Source organism: Notolabrus celidotus, chromosome 10 (genome assembly GCF_009762535.1).
Source record: "Notolabrus celidotus isolate fNotCel1 chromosome 10, fNotCel1.pri, whole genome shotgun sequence".
Taxonomy (NCBI): Eukaryota; Metazoa; Chordata; class Actinopteri; order Labriformes; family Labridae; genus Notolabrus; species Notolabrus celidotus.
Window position 1 is genome coordinate 37,291,721 of NC_048281.1, and position 13,155 is coordinate 37,304,875.

The window sequence follows — 13,155 nt, forward strand, 5'->3', positions numbered from 1 at the left end:
AGCGGCGTTCCTTCAGCGGCGTTCCTTCAGCGGCGTTCCTTCAGCGGCGTTCCTTCAGCTGCGTTCCTTCAGCGGCGTTCCTCCAGCGGCGTTCCTCCAGCAGCCTTCCTTCAGCGGCGTTCCTCCAGCAGCGTTCCTCCAGCAGCGTTCCTCCAGCAGCGTTCCTCCAGCCCACAGTGTGTTCGTGTTTCAGTATGAAACACTGGAGGGTCATGAAGCCCTCCATCAAATGAAGATTCATGGTGTGGCTCAGTGATATCCTGGGACATAAATCACTGGTGCAGGGCAGACAGTTGTGGCAAGTCATTTCCTGCCAACAACAGATTTTTCTCCTCACCATTTATGTGCTCATATCAGCCTTTCTGCCAGCAGCCTGTTAGCCAGCAGAGATAAGAATACATGACAACTCTCAAGCAAGCTTCAGCATTTATATTAGTCGTTCTAAAGTCGCCAGAGTGACCGCCGCCCATACTGCAAACAACAAAGAGAGGAAATAACCTCATATCATGTCTTCATGGAATGGAGAGAACTCTTAAGACAGCTTCACTCATGTCAGAGATACGTGGAAGACCAAGCATCACTTGAAGGCTCTGCATTGCACCACTTAGTGACTATTCTGACAAAAACAAGCAGACGTGATGGATTAGCCGTCTTTGAAAACTTTCCACAAACTGATTTTTAGACAATGAAGAAACCAGAGGCACTCAGCAGTAAATCCATGATTTGTTGTGTTTGCTTCAAGACTTCAGAGTTTGTTGACGTTTTAAAAAAGTGACTGGAAGACTTAAGGAAACCATGTGGCCATAAATCAATTCAAAATACTCACTCGACACAGCAATGTTGAAGTTTAGGGCGCTTTAACGAAGATCAATTTATGCAAAAATGAGTTCAAAGTGTACCAATTTATGCACATTCATAGAGTTTATAGGATATACAAGATGAAGTAGAAGCTGAGGCTGTGAAATGTGAGTAGCTCCAGATGAATGGCTCCACTCCTCTTCTGCCTCGAGCGACACAGCTGCTCAAATGTCAATCTTTGTAGCGCTCCATGGCAGAAAATGACAAAATGCAAATGTCACGTCCATAAAAGATAGCAGGCATGACTTAGGATTAATTATGCAGGAAATCTTGATGGGCCACATCTTGAGCAAATATTGCCTAAACCCTGACTAATTGAAGTGTTGCATTGCAGAGATGAATGAAGTCATCTCTGGTGCTCATGCAGACCCAAATAAAAAAATCAGCCTGTCATTTATTTATGTGAGATCCATCTGTTAATAACTGAACGCTGCCCACTAACACGTGTGTTTCTCTACACCAGCCAATCACTTTAAATCCCAGCAGCTGAAACCTGTGAGCTCTGTTTCTACGACTTCTTCTTTCTCTACAGACTGCCACGAGAGCTCTTCCCCTCTTTAGTGATACCAGGAGGGGACATGTAGCTCTGTGGAACACTCTGCAGCGATTCTTTCCAACAGGTGTTTGATTAGACCTGCTTTTCAAAATGTGTTAATGACCTTGATGTAATCAGCATCTTCAGACATTTTATTTCTGAATGAAACTAGTGAGAGAATAACTTCACTCTCCTACACCGAGGACTGAGAAACATAAACATATCTATCTCCTGATATTCAGGCGCATACGCGTCTCTATCGTTTTGCATTTCCATGCAGTTTGCTCTTGTTTTGCATCTGATAGCTGCGATGAGCTGTCAGCACCTCCACTCTCATCCTGATCTCATCAAACCTGTTTGTAGATGACTCCTTGGTGGAAGAAAGCAGCCTGAGCAGCTCCTGCACATCATGTGGAAGGCCTCCACATGGCCTCCTGGAAAAGTCTGTTTGTATATACTGGGTTTGAGTATATGCTGTGAGTCCTGGACTGCCCAAGACTGACTGAAATCCTGCTTATGACAATAACTCTAATTATAATGCCAACGTAACGAGGTTATGTAGGGATATACCATTTCAGAAAGTCAGACCCTCTCAGGCCAGATTGAGACCACAGGGAAATTAAAAACATGTTGTTGCAAACATAAAACTCTAGATAGTTTTTATCTTAAACATTAAGAAATCCTCCAGAGATCCATCAGATGTTACAGAAACAGAAACAGACCGCTTAACGTAGCGAGAGAGGAGATTAAAGCAGAACCGGACCCTAACCCTACAGCAGGATGCAAGTTCACCTTAGGGCTAAGATGGACTCTGTTGTTTGAAACTGTCAGCAGGTCGGTCTCCTGAAGACTTCTCTCTCATCGGTTTCCGGGGATCCTGAAGTTCCTGAAGTATTTCTCCAAATCTGTAACATGTTTGAAATATCAGAATGATCTGGTTTAAGTTAGAAACTGTGAATTTGTCATGTCACCAGATTGTCTGCACCAAACATCAGTTCTGACAAAGGCCCCAGTTTCCTCCCCAGACTGCACTGAGACCAGAATGGGGTAAAAAGTCTTTTAATCTGAGCCTTCGGGGATCCACAGTCCTGCGTTAGTGTTTGTCAATTTTAACAGCCTGTGCGAAATGCTGAGGTGTGCATTTTAAACAGAGTTCCCTTTATCCTGTGGGTTAGATCTTAATGCACACACACACACACACACACACACACACACACACACACACACACACACACACACACACACACACACACACACACACCATCTAATTACTTTTTACCTTCTCCATCTACTACAGCAACACATCTGTCCTGACAAGAAGGTGATAATTTAATTCAAGAGACGGGATAATTGAATTTAGGAGAGCGAGTAAAGCATGTCAATGAACTAATCTGGTCTTTCTACAGACCATTAAGGATTTGCCCACCCATGCTAACTGCAGCCCTCCCTGAAGACTTGTAGGACCTGAATCAGATTGATAAGACGTTAAGGGATCAACTCGGCTGATATCATGGACAAGTGAAGTGAAAGATTTTATCTCTGCAACATGTTGGAGTAGAAACGGTCTCTGCCTCTGGTGAGTTTCTAATCAGCGATGCACTCCTGGGTGTTTCTTTATTTCTGTTCCATGCAGAGGAAGTTTGCAGCGTAATTATAGTACTTGTTGCTTATAAATTCATATTAATTGCAGAAGCTGTGCAGGTGTAATATTCATTTCAGATGAATTTGACTGAAACAGCTTACACATCTGTTCGGCTGGATTGTAAACGGAGCATTATCTGGGTTTGGATTCCTTCCAAAATGTGGGAAGAGAGAATTAGAGGAGGCAGACTGAATGACACCATGGGTGATATTATCTCAGGCAGGGAATAAATAAGCTGCGGCAGAGGAGAAGACCTTCACAGTTGTGTTCAGACAGAGACTCTCTCTCAGATTGCTTCCTGCCTACATTTTTATCGATCCTTTCTGTTACACAAAGAGGTCACACTCTCTCTGGCTCGCTGCGTTACAGGCCGGTATCTTACACTCAGCACGCAGAACTACAGGGCCTGAAAAGTCTTTTTTATTTTAGGTTACAAACAGAGTTTCATCAAGAGCAGACTGTAGGTCATATCAAGTTTACTCTAGAGTCTAACCCAAGATATAATGCACTGACGACTATTCAAGGCTTTTCTGTCCATGTGTAGATTAAATACCAAGTGTTCAATTCATCATTTCATACCTCATTTTACACGGAGTGGATCCAGACCTACCCGGGACCACTGCACATATATGTAAACATTGAAACCACTGCACATATATGTAAACATTGAAACCACTGCACATATATGTAAACATTAAAACCACTGCACATATATGTAAACATTATAACCACTGCACATATATGTAAACATTGAAACCACTGCACATATATGTAAACATTGAAACCACTGCACATATATGTAAACATTATAACCACTGCACATATATGTAAACATTGAAACCACTGCACATATATGTAAATATTATAACCACTGCACATATATGAAAACAGTATAACCACTGCACATATATGTAAACATTGAAACCACTGCACATATATGTAAACATTGAAACCACTGCACATATATGAAAACAGTATAACCACTGCACATATATGTAAACATTGAAACCACTGCACATATATGTAACCAGTATAACCACTGCACATATATGTAAACATTGAAACCACTGCACATATATGTAAACATTGAAACCACTGCACATATATGTAAACAGTATAACCACTGCACATATATGTAAACATTGAAACCACTGCACATATATGAAAACAGTATAACCACTGCACATATATGTAAACATTATAACCACTGCACATATATGTAAACATTACAACCACTGCACATATATGTAAACATTAAAACCACTGCACATATATTTAAACATTGAAACCACTGCACATATATGTAAACATTGAAACCACTGCACATATATGTAAACATTATAACCACTGCACATATATGTAAACATTGAAACCACTGCACATATATGTAAATATTATAACCACTGCACATATATGAAAACAGTATAACCACTGCACATATATGTAAACATTGAAACCACTGCACATATATGTAACCAGTAAAACCACTGCACATATATGTAAACATTGAAACCACTGCACATATATGTAAACATTGAAACCACTGCACATATATGTAAACAGTATAACCACTGCACATATATGTAAACATTGAAACCACTGCACATATATGAAAACAGTATAACCACTGCACATATATGTAAACATTATAACCACTGCACATATATGTAAACATTACAACCACTGCACATATATGTAAACATTAAAACCACTGCACATATATGTAAACATTATAACCACTGCACATATATGTACACAGTATAACCACTGCACATATATGTAAACAGTATAACCACTGCACATATATGTAAACATTAAAACCACTGCACATATATGTAAACAGTATAACCACTGCACATATATGTAAACATTATAACCACTGCACATATATGTAAACATTATTACCACTGCACATATATGTAAACATTATTACCACTGCACATATATGTAAACATTAAAACCACTGCACATATATGTAAACATTAAAACCACTGCACATATATGTAAACATTATAACCACTGCACATATATGTAAAAATTATAACCACTGCACATATATGTAAACATTATAACCACTGCACATATATGTAAACATTATAACCACTGCACATATATGTAAACATTATAACCACTGCACATATATGTAAACATTACAACCACTGCACATATATGTAAACATTATAACCACTGCACATATATGTAAACATTACAACCACTGCACATATATGTAAACATTATAACCACTGCACATATATGTAAACATTACAACCACTGCACATATATGTAAACATTATAACCACTGCACATATATGTAAACATTATCTCTTATTGTGTGTTCCTTGATGACTGAAGTGTTTTTATTTTCATCCCATGACATGTTTTTAAAACTTAACCTCATATTTTTAAAGCCTGAACCTCTGGAGCTGCGTCCTTTTTCAAATGTTCATGTTCCAGGTCCACAGTGATATGAGTCTGTGTTTCCATGAGGAAGGTACATGCCTAAGAAAGCTCCTGAAAGAAACACCAGGTGGTTTAAACGAATAGCTCACATGGTGTTACGTGTTGGAGGACTTGTTAACTGAAACTTTGGACTCTGAGACCAGAAGCAAAATAACAACCCTGAAAACAAACCCCATGATTGTGTCGCAGGATGATTCAAGAGATGGAGTTTTATTAATCAAAGAACATTTCAGGTTTCTAGAAGGTGCTCCACTGTCCTGTAGAAAGGGACTCAACACAGTCTTGTTATATTTACATTTTCACATCAGTGCATTTGGATAAAGCCCAAATCTCAGGCAGAGCAACGCTAAGTTTTGCTGACTGCTGAGTGAATAAGGGGTGGAGAAGTGAATGGCTTTTATTGACTGACTGACTGAATCAATACTTTTAGATTGTGCATGTGTGAGATGAGGTGTGCAGCAAATAGACTCGTATCTTCGGGGTCTTTTGGTTCCTGTGCAGGGGGAGCGGTTTTTGAAGTGCCTGGCAGTCTCTGTGCATCATTTCCCTTAATATATTTTTTAAGTTTCTTTTGCACTGATGGGAGTCTGCAGCAGAACAAAGCTTTTGGCTGACCGACGGGTGTTCAGTATGCCTGAATACACGCTTGAGAAAGCTGCTGTTGACTTTTCAATCATTTTCACTTTGTCCTACAGAGCAGAAAGTGGTTGTCAAGGGGACACAGACAGAGGAGGAGGAGGAGGAAAGAGACCAAAGAGGCGAGATAAAAATGTATCTGCAGGAACAAAAGCTTAGCTACAATTTAATCAGAAATACAGTCAACCCTTTTTATTGTTTAACATAATTCATAAAACTAATTCAGCTCAAAGCGCTCCACACAAAAAGATCACAATTTAATCAGCACAGCATAAAGGATATTAACTTTAAGGTAAAATATACTGTAACCCAGATTATTCAGGAGGGAGGATTCAAGATTAAATCAAACTCAACGTTAAATAAATGCAAAGCTCACATATCCAATTATTCCTAATGGAAGTACATATATCAAGTACATTGACAGGGGTGATCTGAGAGAGCATGACGGGTAATGAAAACAGAATAATGTGGAATATGAGCTGAGCCTGGGAGTGTTGGTATTTTGGAGGAATCAATGCTTAAAGCGACTGGAAGCCAGCAGAGCCTGGCCAAAGCTGACATGATTTACTCCCTGTCTCTGGTTTTAGTATCGAGCAGCAGAGTTTCAAATCAACTGAAGTCTGTCAAAGTTTCCACAGAAGGCCTGTGAATAAATAATGCATGAGTGAAGTCTGTTTGAAATGAAGACATAAAGGAGAGTTTTCTGCATAATCAGAAAGGATTGACCTTTGGCTGAGGGTCTCACAGGAAGTCTGTCTGGGTCAGACTCAAGCTTTTCATTGGATGTTTTTGTACGTTTTAAACAATCGTCACTTATTGTAAGTGTTGGTAACTGTAGTATTCATTATTCTGTAGTTTGTCCTCGGTTAAACCGGACCTGAGTAAGGATTAACAGGGACAAAGTTACCTCGTGGAGGTAATGTGGTGAACTCCAGGTAGAAGCCAGGTGTTCTTAAAGAAGGGAAGTCACGAGGTCGGTGATGATTCTGTTCAGTAGAAATGACTCCAGCTGGACGTTTCAGACTTAAACGGCATGGAAGAATCTAAATCTGCACGCCTGAGAAGGATGCTCGGTGATCTATGAGGGCAGAAAGTCAAAGCTTTCCGCTTGGAACTACTTAATGCCTGGACACTTCTTCCATGACTGTATTTTTATTCTATTTGCTGGTTTGGGTCATTTTACCCTTGGACGCACAGAATCAGAAAGGATGTATTGCTTGCTCTGTGGCCTTTGGGCGCTCACTCAGTCACTTTGAAATCCTCAAAGCAAATATGGTTTTCTGGCACACAAAGAGGCGATTCAGGACTCCTGCAGAAATGGGGCAGAATATGCCGCAGCAGCCCCACTATTCCCAAACCTGTTCCAACCCAGAGATGACGACTAGGGCCAACCGTGAGCTTATGGATGTCAGCCAGAGAGGTCAGACCGGTCCCACTGTATCTATCATAGCTGCCAGGCAGGTCAGTCTGTCACATCCCCGCGGTGAGCTGCCTTCCTGGATCAGAGGGGACGCTCCACTGACTCTCTGACCCCTGAGACCTCAAGGGGAAACAGCAGGAGCTGACACTGTTTCAATGATGTGGACTGAGAGAGAGAGACGAGTTGAGCTGAATAAACGCTCTGGAGATAAAGACAGGTTTAATTGAGAGATTGGCTGAAGATCACAGGGTTTGAAATGAGAGCTTTGATGAATTTCTGCTCTTCCGCTATAAATATTTCTCTTGAATCTGGATGTAAAACGGATGAAAGATGTACAACATGCATAAAAGCTCAAATCAAAGCCTGATTCATGATTAAACTACAGTGAGCTGTCTCAATGGTAGTCCGGCAGTTCAGTACCAAACAGACACAAGTTAGCATGTAGAAAGCATAAAGTCTTCTGCCCTTGTTTTTAACTTGGTGCTGTTATAAATAGATAAACCGCTTACTCTCACATCCACCCCAAATCACGTCATGCAAAAACTTTCAGGAGCAGAGCATCACTCTATGTCTCCTGATTACAAGTCGGTGTGCAGACCAGCCACAGAGATGATCAGGCTGCTGTTCAGAGGAGAGAGTTCATGTTGCACCTTAACCCTTGCACCCTGAACTTGATCATGCAAAGGAAATGAAGAATAAATCATGCAGTGTGAATTAAACCTGAGCTGCAGAGCTGACCCAAGGGTCACGGGCTATTAGTCCAACATTCATTTAAACCGACGTCTGGAACCTGCAACCAGCAACATCCTGTCAATGTTGATTATTTATTTATCTATCCTGAGTCATCCCGAGAGACTTTCATTAAATTCAAAATTTAGGTCAATGAACTCTAATTTGACATACAGTGATCTAGACCTGCTCTGTTTGTAAAAGCATCTTGTTGTGATTTGGCGCGATACAAATAAAGATTGATTGATTGAACTCTTCTTTAAATCAATACTCGGCTTGTTTGTATTTTTGGTTGGTTACCAGGTTTGTAAGCAGGACAATGTTGGGTCAGCTGGTTGTTACATATATATATATATATAGATATATATAGATATATCTATATATATAGATAGTTATATAGACAGAAATTCTACAGAGGTATTTTGTCCTTTACTTATCCCTCCACCTTCAAACCGGCCTTCATTTTAAAGACTAACCCCCCTCACTGACTTCTAGAAGGTCTTATTGGAGACCTAAACCCTCAGTCTTTGGGGATTTGCTTCTCTGGGGGAGGTTAGGTTTCCTTAAATGACCTGTGCAGGCTGGTTATTGTAGAATCCTCCAGAGGAAACATGCTGGTCCTTTTTACCCTCAGTAACATTTACAGCTGGAGTAAAACCCTGTTTCAGGTGAACTGGTTCTCCTGTTGTTTAAATCTATGGTGACGTCCTTCAGTCAAAGCAAAACACAAACCTAGCCTCGACTCTTCCTCCCCCCTTCCAGCCGGAGGTGAAGTATTGACAGTGCTGTCTTTGTGCAGTGGAGGTCACATTTAATGATATCATTATGCGTCTCGTGTCTGTGTGTTTGAATTTGACTGAGTCATGCCCCGGAGAAGGAGTGAAATATATTACTAAGAATTCACCTCGTGCACTATCTTTGCCTCAAGTGTCTCCCCCGCTCCTCTCCCCCGTTCCTCTCCCCGTCAGCTCCCCGGCGTCCCCCTGGTGAGGCTCTTTGCTCGTCCTGTGGAGTGTCCATGTCCATTAAAAACCACATCCTGTTTTTCATGATGGTTAAAATGCTGCTGAGAGCAATGAGCTAAATGAACACCGAGTGCAGTGAATATTTCATCACTGGTATTTTTAGTATGAATGGAGCTTTTCACAAGCTAACCCTCACCAGGTAGAAGCTCATGGGAACAGAGATGTTCAACTATCTTTAAATAATGTCCTTAATAGTAATGAGCTGATATCACAGGGAGGAATCAGGAACCACAATATCATGATGAAATCCACACCCTGTCCCTGACACCTTCACACAGCAGACAGCTCGATTACAGCGTCCAGGCCACAGGGACTCCTAAATGCCATAATTCACCACTTTCCACTTGAACTACTCCAACAGAGAAACAGAGTTATACATGTGTCAGCATGCGTCTCCTAAATAATGGATGTTACACCCAAGTGGCCGGGAAAGTAGACAAATTTACCACCCTCAGCCAAAAAACTGACTGTAGCATCACAATTATTGTGTCTGCATGCATCTGAACAGTGTGTCTGTGCACCGATGTTCCAGCCTCTCGTTTGTTTCTCTCCCTGCCAGGAAAATACTGAGAGAGCAGCCCTGGAGTTCAGCTCAGCAGAAATGCATTGTGAAGACTACATGGCTCCTGGAGCTTCTGTAATGATACCCCAGTCTTATAAAACACTTACCTTGAGCTGAACAGGGGCACAGGTTTCAGAAAAAGGAATCATAGCAGAAATGAAGGAGTGAAATGAATGTTTCTCGATGCAGGGCACATACAGTACAGGTGAGGAATTCAGCATACTGCTTTAAAAGCCTGCAAAGGGACTGTACGCTGCAGCAGACCGAAACATAACAGGTTCATTTTCAGTCAGGGTCAGCTCCACCTCCTCATTCAGTCCATTCTGAGGAGAAACACTGCAGAGCTGAAAAAAGGCGGGAGAGAATCTGACTGTTTAGAGCTGGAGCTGTCTGTAGGGCTGAACAGCATCAAGAGAGGATCCTGCAGCTCCTCTCACCACACAAACAGCTTCAGACAGACAGCACATTTCAACAATTAGAAACTGGATTTATTCACATGTTAAAGAGCGTGCAATAATTCCTCTGAGTTCATACAGACACACGAGAAGGCCACTGCACTCAGGAGAGCAGCAGAGTTTACATCAGCAGAGCTTCTTCATATGAAAGAGGTCAAAAATCCCATCACAACATTCAGATTACACTCCTCCTTATCCCAGGAGATCAGACGGTGTCTCACTGTGCAGGTTGTTAAACCCCCGGAGGAGGACAGTTTGTGATATGTGATACTGCTCGATGGAAATTAACTCAAACTTTAATATTTTGTCCACGAGTCAAACTCCTGTTGGTGTGTTCTTTTATTTACTTCAGCACCAGCCTCAGTCTTCCCTCAGTTTCCTTTCTCAGTATTATTCAGCTTTCTGGATCTCTACCAGGAAAGACAAAGTCTACTTCTGGTTGGTAGCTTTCCATAATTCATAAGAATCCATCAACAAAATAAAGAGTAGACCCAATGTTGAAGAAGGTTGGAACCTGTGATAAATATACAAGATGATACAGACAATTAATATCCAGAGCTGAGACCTCGTCCTCCTCCCTGTGCTTTCCTTAAACATGATGAAGCATTGGTTCAGTTATCATCCTTATGTAAAGCTGGCTTGTTTCTGAGTGTGAGGCTGTGGAGGCGGAGCTGGGTCCTTTAATGATGTCATGTTGATGTTGTTCCTCCTGCGTTTCTACACTTTCAGGGAATGTCTGTATCATCAGTTTGTGTCTTCCTCCCAACTTTAACAATTAGCAAAACCAGTCGAAAACAAGCTTCTGATGACAGCAGTGGGACGGAGAGTTGCTGCCTACCAGCAAAAATAGTTCTGTTCCGTAAACCTCAGCACACCACAGGTACAAATGGACCATCATGCTAATGGAGCCAAGCGCACAAAGCACATATTCAGCTGCCATTTTTACAAAATTACAGCAAATCCCCCTTCAACAGCGCAGAACAGCAGCTCACTCTGAGCAGGGTTGCTGAGGCAAACAGAAAGAGACAGAGCCGTAATTAACCGGAGCAACAGGTACAAAAATACACCCTCTCCAAACTGCCAAAACACAAGCTAGCTGTGTGTTCAGACCTGTGGAACAAAGAGTTCCTTCAGCTGCAGGAACACCCGAGGTACAAACACACCGGAGGTCCAGCTCACACACGAACATCAGGAGTCCTGCTTCAAGTAGTTCTTCTGTTAACTTATATGTTTGGGCTTTTACACCGTTTATTATTACTTATTATAAAGAAGAGAGGACAGTGGAAAGGGAAGGAAGCATGGAGAGAGAGGGGGAATGACATGTGGGAAGGAGGCCGCAGGCTGGATTCAAACCTGGACCCTGCAGTCAGACCTCTGGCTTCAAGTCTCTAGAAGTACGAGAACTTCAAAGAGTGTGTGACACGAAGGGCGAGACTTCAAAACACACACTACATATTCTATAAACACAGGATGACCCCCACACTACAGTCTATATATAAACACAGGATGACCCCACAGTACAGTCTATATATAAACACAGGATGACCCCACAGTACAGTCTATATATAAACACAGGATGACCCCACAGTACAGTCTATATATAAACACAGGATGACCCCACAGTACAGTCTATATATAAACACAGGATGACCCCACAGTACAGTCTATATATAAACACAGGATGACCCCACAGTACAGTCTATATATAAACACAGGATGACCCTACAGTACAGTCTATAAATAAACACAGGATGACCCCCACAGTACAGTCTATATATAAACACAGGATGACCCCACAGTACAGTCTATATATAAACACAGGATGACCCCACAGTACAGTCTATATATAAACACAGGATGACCCCACAGTACAGTCTATATATAAACACAGGATGACCCCACAGTACAGTCTATATATAAACACAGGATGACCCCACAGTACAGTCTATATATAAACACAGGATGACCCCCACAGTACAGTCTATATATAAACACAGGATGACCCCCACAGTACAGTCTATATATAAACACAGGATGACCCCACAGTACAGTCTATATATAAACACAGGATGACCCCACAGTACAGTCTATATATAAACACAGGATGACCCTACAGTACAGTCTATAAATAAACACAGGATGACCCCCACAGTACAGTCTATATATAAACACAGGATGACCCCCACAGTACAGTCTATATATAAACACAGGATGACCCCACAGTACAGTCTATATATAAACACAGGATGACCCCACAGTACAGTCTATATATAAACACAGGATGACCCCACAGTACAGTCTATATATAAACACATGATGATCCCACAGTACAGTCTATATATAAACACAGGATGACCCCCACAGTACAGTCTATATATAAACACAGGATGACCCCACAGTACAGTCTATATATAAACACAGGATGACCCCCACAGTACAGTCTATATATAAACACAGGATGACCCCACAGTACAGTCTATATATAAACACAGGATGACCCCACAGTACAGTCTATATATAAACACAGGATGACCCCACAGTACAGTCTATATATAAACACAGGATGACCCCCACAGTACAGTCTATATATAAACACAGGATGACCCCACAGTACAGTCTATATATAAACACAGGATGACCCCCACAGTACAGTCTATATATAAACACAGGATGACCCCCACAGTACAGTCTATATATAAACACAGGATGACCCCACAGTACAGTCTATATATAAACACAGGATGACCCCCACAGTACAGTCTATATATAAACACAGGATGACCCCCACAGTACAGTCTATATATAAACAGAGCTCATTTAAAGGCACAGTTCG